Genomic DNA, 9,266 nt, shown 5'->3' with positions numbered 1-9,266 from the left:
ATAAAAAGTAAGATGAATTACATTATGGAATATCATGATCATTTATGTTAAGGGTACATTCGTCACACGTTTTTGCACTTCCAGAGATGTGCCATAGCATTTTCGAATTGATCGCACGCTACTTGTACTTAATATAATATCAGATATAAATAAATATACTGATCAATGAGCATTATTACATCCGAAATTGTTCTTTTGACAAAGTAAAAAAGAATATAGGAACTTTTTGAATATCAAAGCCGAGGGTGATGAGCCAAGTTCTTTTGGCAAGATATTTCATGCCAGTGGCCCGCAAAATGAGAAACTACGCTCACCAGCCTTAGTTTTTTGTTTTTGTTTTTTTCACATGGTATATCTGGAGGACAGTAGTATCAATGGCAAAGAGCGATTTTACAAGCTGAACGGTACGGTGCAAAAGCTGTGATAAGTAATAAGGAACAGATTTGTGTAGGCCATGAAAAGCTCACAAACATGTTTTGTATGTGACTCTCTTGTCAACAGACAACCAATGTAATTGGTATTGCAATCAATTTATTGGTGGTACAACGTAGTTGTATTTGCTGGAAATAATGTCATTGAACCAACCATTGCACCTTAATGTTTATATATCAGGTATTCCGCCCAACGGATTAAAAACAAATCTTGCATCCATATAACCTATAATCTTCCAAACGACCTTTTCTCTAATAATGTCGGATGAACCAGTTCTTGTTTGTGCTCAACTATAACTGTGAGAGACAGTATAAAGAGACAACAAAAAGTTGTGCGTGAAAGGCTTATCAAAAAGGCACAGCTCATGGAGCGGATGTTATTTAATATTGTGCGTTCATCTATCGCAACCATCGGCATGACTAACACTTTCTAGGGGAAGGTAATAGGAAGCCCCCGTTTAGAAGGTTGAACTCTTCGGTCTGCTATGTAGGCCTGTTACATGCACGTCAGTAACTGCTATTGTGCATTGCCACACATGTGTTCTAGCAACTTTATACCCAACTTTAAAAATCTATTATATCAAACAGAAAGGTAAAGATTTTATGGAAATCTTACATATCACTCCAGAGAAAGTTGTGGACGTCAGATGTGGGATATTCATTATATCAACATAACTGTGACATGGTTCCAACAGCAAATAATATTATACAAATTAGAGTTGATTTCACATATTGTTATAAACACAAACCTGTCATAACAAGGCCCTCGTTTCAAACAAATTCTCGTTTCACTCGATCATCATGAAGTAACTGAATCATACAGAGTGGAGTGGCACTTTAATTAATCACGCATGGCAAGCACCAGATGCCAAGAATCAGATTGACTCCAACACGTGTACATGCTAGCAAGCTGTTCTTGGCACACAGCACCGGAATGAGTCCCTACCTCGGTTCATATGAGGTCTGTCAGCCAGCACGTTGGCAACCAATGAACCCCTTTTGTGCCAATACATCTCCGTTTAAAGTGCTTAACAATTTTAAGTCGTGCATCCTAGACCTTAAGTTAAACCTTTAAGGTTGTATGACAAACGTTTTACTTCTTGAGTTTGATCAGCCATAATAAGCTGTTATAAAAGTAAAACAACAACAATAACATCAACATGTAAAGCATTAACATATACCGGCAAGGATTTGAACTTGGTTGTGTGAAATCTATTCACAATAAAATAATAACATGAAAATGGAATAACAATAAATAATTGATTTCACAGTCATGTTTGCACTTAATTCTTAGGTCCACTTTACATAATATGAGGATGAAATTTTCATAGCGTAGGTAGAAAAATTGTACGTATTTCCATGATTTTCAATCATTTACAGACACAAACCTAATCCAGTCACATTAGATCCATCAATAATGTCAAAACTGTCATCGCTTCGATACTTTGAATTCGTGTAATGTTTCACATGCTTCCGTATACGATATAAACAATCAGTAAACCGCCAAGTAAAGTTTCCTCTTATCTCTTCTCTTTGTTTTCACACTTTATAGCAAGCCTAGGGCGTGTAGTCATCCTTTCCACGCTGGCTATCTTCTGCTTTGGCTCTGGTAAGTATTTCTGTAACTATTTATTCATCGAGTATTTCATATACCTAGATCAACCGATAGAATGAAAGAAAATTTAACATATTTTCATTTTTTTTTTATTCATAATGAAAGGGCACTTCTCTTACCTCCTGACAGGGGTATATCATTATGTTAGTAATAAGGCGATGGCGTACGTTTCATGAAAATAAACTGTTGTGGAATTCTCCTTATATTTTTGTTTTTGTATACTGCTGCTATACATGCCTTCTTTACCCCAGCGATGACAGCATCGAGATTTTACAAATTCATATCTTTTGAATCATTGTCCGATTTTCCTAATACTTTCACTGATGATAATGCCTTACTAACATGGGAGTCAATATGAAATGCAAATATGTTTAAGAAAAGAAACTCCGTTGATTTTAATGTGCATTGACATGTTCAAATGAATTATGAATTGATACTGCGTGTCATGATCTTTTTCGTTATTTTTTGCCGTACATGTCGAAATGAAAGTAACATCTAGAAACATAGACCAAACCTACCAACAAATTTGTTTTGCTTTTAACAAACACGACAACGACATCGAACGGTATACTAACGTATGAATCAAGATTCTATGAAAGAATCACATTCAAATTCCTTTCCTGCATATATAAGGGTATTTCTGTGTTATGATTTCACAATTGCATGCATTAGTTGTGAACCTATTATTAGGTTTTACTCATTGCATACTTATCCGAAGAAGCGAGTGATTTAACCCGTTCTATACTGCATTCTGAAACCCCCGTAAACTTAATACGCAGGTCACCAGGTTCCTGTACGAAATGGGTTCAGCAGTGTGCTCGAGTATCATAGATACGTGTACTGTGTGTAGACACGGTAGACACGTGTAGATACACGGTACTGTGCTGCATGAAGACCACAAGATGACACTTCCGCTTAGTCACTAGATAGTCAACCCGATCCCAGGGGCCAATGACCAAACGCACATGAGGGTCAATGCAAGTTGTTGCAGATGTAGAATCATGTATACCACACACTGCACACACATGGGAAGGGTGAGCGAAAAGTGATGAGCAAGTTAACGTCTCATTAAATCAACAGACAGAAAACTGTACCCCTCACCATTTATCAAACCCCATTGAATTTCCTCCCATAACACTTTGCTGCATGAGACTTTATTGTGAAGTTGGGATTGTGTCAAAATTGGCACAAGTTCCGAGGACATGCAACAACAGACAAACACTCAGCAATACGTCATCGTCAGCGGGATCTGTTAGTCACGGCGCTCATCATCCGATCAGGGCTATCCAATCCTGTCCACGAGAACCATGCCGAATGCTCTCGAGAGCCGATAGTTGATCAAAAGGTGCTTTGGTTAACAGTCAAGTTGTATGGAATTCCCTCGTCGAGGGGAGAACCCTGTCCATTCATGAAGCTCAATATGCATTGATGAAACGGTTAACATTTTGAATAATAATTAGAATATTTTGAATAATAATATTGGAATAATTTGGTGAAGTGTCTTTGAATGTTAGGCCTTTTTCCAAGGCGTGCTCTTACACACACACACACACACACTTTTTGGTGTTATACTTAATCAATTTCTGCGGAATAGCAAAGAGTCCGTCAGGAGAATATGGTGATATCTTATGAACCTGCGAGTTCTATCATGAAAATACTATAACCACATATACTGCAAATTGGCATCTATTAAAATGTTACTTCGGTAGGTGTGGGCAGGGCTTCTTGAAGCTCGGCTTGGATCGATCATCACGCATTCGATTCACGCTGCAATTTACTTGCTGATTGCCCCCCCCCCCCCAATTTCACTGTCATTGCAACCCGATACCTACACAAATCTAGTTGCTTCCTTCCAAGATTTCGAAGTGCGTGAATATATGGATACAATTTCCAGCATAGACTGAGCTAGTTTAGCCAGGGATTTAGCTAGTTTGCAAACTCATCGGTGATGTTAGGGAGGAGGGAGGATCAACCTATAAGCGACAATGTTTGCACGTTCGTGATTAATCAAGACTTATATATATACAAGGTTTAAAGTAAAGTGAAAATTATACGATAATTCACCTCTGCCATGGCATTATCATAGTAACTCGCATTCGCTCTTTGCTGCTCTACCTTTTTATTCAAGTCGTACATTAATCATGACATTATACGGAGAAAAAACAAGAGAAAATTGAAGATTAATGCGTTGCTTTACATTATCAAACATAGGATGCGTTTCTGTAAACTTAAGAAAAACGACTTTGTACAGCAGCACAAGAAAATACGTTCTGCTCCACTAGACCAGTATAGTTTATTTTGGCTTGAATGAACAAAAGTTAGCAAAAGTATTTCCCACATTCATGAACCTCACAAACTTGCAACTGAGCTAGAAGTCAAGAAGTAATCTTATTATCTATGCAAGTACTAAGGCGTCGGATAGTGTTTGTATAAAACATTGTTGTTGATAATCATAGTAATTTACTGAGGGTGAAGGTTTAAAATTTTTTATGGATATAAGAAAGGTACTCCCTCTGGTAAGAACTGTAAAATCAGGGCCCCGTTTTACCAAAGGATATAGTCGGCTATAAAATTTCCTTACCACACAGGCTGCCATAGACTTGCAATAGAAATCAACTTTATAATCAATTCTAACTCAAAAAACAGGACCCAGATCGTACAGACATTTCTTTCTTTTTCCTCTTTTTTTTTTGAGTCTCTTTTTCCACGTTGAAATCCATTTGGAATGAAGTTCAAACAGTGATGACGCATCACGTGACAAAACTTGAAGAGGATAACTGTGCACTTTTGTTGTCGCATGTTTCTAATAACGTCGGCACATCAGAATGATAGAGCTCACAGAAGCATGATATTCACGCACAGTAATATGCGAAGGAGCGCCCGACCGTGCAATGGGTGCCTTACATAAAGGAGCCCCTGTGAAAACTTGTATCGCGGATTTTGTCTGCTCCCTCCTCCTCGCCCCCCCCCCCCCCACACACAGCATCAACTTCCTGAGACGATGAGTCAGACAGATCTTAGATGGGTGCCCTATCCCACATAGTTTCCTTCTCTTCACTGATGTATAAAAAGTGTGACACTTTTTTTCACCCTTCCTTATTCTCTTGAAGTATTTCTTTTAATTTAATTCAATTCAATTCAATTCAATTCAAAATTATTTTATTTCCATATAAAGTAATACAAAGTAATATACATAACGCTTACATGACTACATAATACACTGTACTTAAAGGAACTCTGAATCACGTAAGTTTCAACAAAACATGAATACAATATTATAATGATATCAATTTTGGTTTGGGTATATAAACAAGTAAACAATACAATCTAAATTCGTAACTCTACATGGAAAAGAGGAATTCACAAGGAAAGCATAGCGTGTAAAATTTGTGAATTACTCTAGAAGGTGAGGGCATCTCAAGATCCGTCAAAGACTCCATGTATAAAAATTTTGATATCCTGATGTCAGGCGAAATAATCCCTTAGCCCCTTACCGCAAAATTCCAATTCAATGATATGTATATATACTTGGATGATATAAAACAGAGGATGTCCTGTTTAAAAGAAACCAAAGCCTACAGATATGAATGTGAATTGAGTGAGAGCAGCAACAACATCATTAGGGGAACACAAAAGTGAAAGTTTGAGGGGAATCGGACGATCGATTAGAAAATTATGAATTTTTAAATGTTCGGTGCCATCATCGCTGGATATAAAGAAGACTACTACACTTTGTGATGTCAGTTTGGACAACAATATAAAGAAAATGTAAAGAAAATTCCACAAAATCTTTTTCTCATGAAAAGTACCCATTCCATCTAGTTGTTACTGACTTAATGTTAAAGGTATAATTTGCCGTTTGCAGATGAAACAAAAACCCAGCTTTACTGAGTGCTTCATATTATATTTCTAAAATGTGAATTAGGAATAGAAATAATCTATGTAAAAAACTGTTAAGTATTGTTGAATATGCAAAATGTAAACAACAGTTATAACAAAATTGTTTCTAGAGTAAACCGTAAAGAGTTATAATGAGAAAAATAGTGATATCTCCTTTATTTCAGACTTTATAGCTAAAGTTGGTGGTAGGATGCATGTTTTGTGATACAACTGACCTGCACATATATGCATCAAGTGTGATACTCGAACAATTTTCTTTTTAAATCACTGCTCCCAGTGGTAAACAATACCTGTAAGGGTACATTCCCCATGTTGTCTGAAAGAAGTTAAACACGCGATCTTTCTTTATGAGAAAACTGAAAATATGTTGAATTTTCTTTATTATTTTCTTTATATTGTTATCCATAATGACGTCATAGATTGTAGTAGTCTTTTTATCCATCGACGACGGCACCAAAACTTTAAATTAAGCCTGATTGAATCGATTATCCGATCTTTCTCAAATTGTCACTGATGTGTTCCACAAACATTGCTGCTTTCACTCAATCCATATTTGTATTTGGGCTTCGGTTTCCTCTAATCGATCTTCCATTAGTGAGATATGAAATACTGAATGGCAGTATCAGCATGAGGAGGTGGTGGTTTTGTGAGCATGCGTACAATACTCAATTTTTCTTTTCTAGTCTCACCGTAGATCTGCTGGCTCAAAAAGATACACGTATTATCATTCCTGATACATATTGTGTCAACTTTGGATGAAAGAAATGGATGATTATTCTTTTTATCGCTTGCTGAATAAAATATCATCTCATGTAATTCTTTTCGATAGGTTCTTATATTTCAGAAGGAAGGGGTATATTCACCTCAGTATTAAAAAAAAAAGATACGTGGAATTACAATAATGGAACATCCTGAAGTTAAGAATTTTTTTCAAATTTGTTTTTTCAAATCTTTTATTTGAAAGTCTTGACTATCGAATCGGCATTAACAGATTAACGAAAAGTCTGTGCCGGTAACATTTCGATGATTTTGACTTTATGGTCACTGAAAGAGAAAACGCACTGTCATCTCTGAAGAAACTCTTTGCTGGGATAGGAATATTTCAGCTAAAAAAAACGAAAACAAAAAATAATGTACATTATATATCTACGAAGTAAAGCAGATGAAACAATACAGAAAACCCTTCAACTTATGGGATACTTGCGTAGTTGATAATTCATTAGGATCTTTAAGTTTAAATGTTTTATCATCTGCAAGCTATCAATGGGGTGAAAACTTATCCGTATTTTCATCTGATTTTAGCTGATAAAATTATTTAGGCTTATAATAAATCAAATTTCGGCGCAATAGCTGTACACTGTATCATTCTATATATCATACGATTCTACTTATTTTGTTTTGAATTATCTTCTGAGTTTATTTCTGTACTTCACTAGATGTAGCATTACCAAGAATCCAACCAAGAAAAATTACACATCAAACAGATCATATACCGTATGTTTAATTAAAACATAAACAGTTAATTTGTAATTTGTTAGATAAAAACATTTAATAACAAAGAAACGCCGGAGACGGCCATCGTAAACGAAAGCTTGACTTTCCTGTATACCTCTCTTGGCAACAGAAGCCGGCATCAAAGACCGATATCCGTCGACAAAAAAAAAAAAAAAAAAAAAAAAAATCAAACACAAACAAAACAAAAAACAAAACAAAACAAAACAAACCAACATGATACAAAGCAAAACGAACATCCCCCCAAAAACAAAAACAAAAAACAACAACAGTATGAGGACAATCATGCCCGTACATCAAAACATTCATAATTATCAAACAACATAATGTTATAAATTATTGATGTCAAAATTTTCTTTTGTTACGCAAGTATCCCATAAGTTGAAGGGTTTTCTGTATTGTTTCATCTGCTTTACTTCGTAGATATATAATATTGTATATAAATGTACATTATTTTTTGTTTTCGTTTTTTTAGCTGATATATTCCTATCCCAGCAAAGAGTTTCTTCAGAGATGACAGTGCGTTTTCTCTTTCAGTGACCATAAAGTCAAAATCATCGAAATGTTACCGACACAGACTTTTCGTTAATCTGTTAATGCCGATTCGATAGTCAAGACTTTCAAATAAAAAAATTGAAAAAAAAATTGAAAAAATTTCTTAACTTCAGGATGTTCCATTATTGTAATTCCATGTATCTTTTTTTTTTCATATATACTGAGGTGAATATACCCCTTCCTTCTGAAATATAAGAACCCATCGAAAAGAATTACATGAGATGTCGAATGATATTTTATTCAGCAAGCGATAAAAAGAATAATCATCCATTTCTTTCATCCAAAGTTGACACAATATGTGTCAGGAATGATAATACGTGTAACTTTTTGAGCCAGCAGATCTACGGTGAGACTAGAAAAGAAAAACTGAGTATTGTACGCATGCTCAGTAAACCACCACCTCCTCATGCTGAATATGATATACTTTCATTCAGTCTTTTGTTTGGTGAAAATCCATATTATTGATAAACTGATAAACATGTTTCACGCACATATTGTACATATACAATTATTAAAGTTACAGGATACACAATCTAGTGTGTGTCTATATTTTTTTTTCCTTTTTAAGTCATTTTGTGGGGGTCACAAAACATAGATTGAGGAATCGGATCGTGCAAGAAGGTATATGAAACGCCTTTTGGAAGGGACGCAATTTCTTTTGCCAAATCGGGGCAGAAGATGCAAATGCTAATGCGAACGTCATTGTTAACCCCATTCCCCAGTTCATGATTGGTGCATATCCAAAATGACCCCTGCACCACAAACTTCCTGAACATGAAAAAGTTTCGTGATGAAGCATTCCTTTTTCCGGATTAATGCGCTTAGAAACATCAGTATTAAGCGCTATAATGTTATTCATTATCATTATCATTATCATTATCATTATCATTATCATTATATGCAATCTTTTTAATCGTTGTAAAGACGAAATGCGCAGAGAGCTTTTGTTAAACATTGTTGTTGAATCAATTCCACCTGTATATAGGTTCCAGTGAAACACGTAAATTAAGATTCTGGATAGACCTTGCCTGAGAACATTTTTTTTTTTTCTGTAATATCAAGTCAGTATAGCAAATTCAAAAACATTCTCAAATGACCTTTGTTTTGCATAATATGCAAAGCACATCCTTGAACTGACTGGCTTATTCAATGCTAAGTAGACTGATATGTACGAAAGATATTGCACGTTTAAATAGTAAAGTCTTTCTAACTTTTTTTGTTGTTCTTGTTTTTGTATGCTACATTGTATGCCA

The sequence above is a fragment of the Diadema setosum genome, chromosome 7, assembly GCF_964275005.1.
Source record: "Diadema setosum chromosome 7, eeDiaSeto1, whole genome shotgun sequence".
Taxonomy (NCBI): domain Eukaryota; kingdom Metazoa; phylum Echinodermata; class Echinoidea; order Diadematoida; family Diadematidae; genus Diadema; species Diadema setosum.
The sequence above is the reverse complement of the archived record's forward strand: the minus strand, read 5'-3'. Positions refer to the sequence as shown.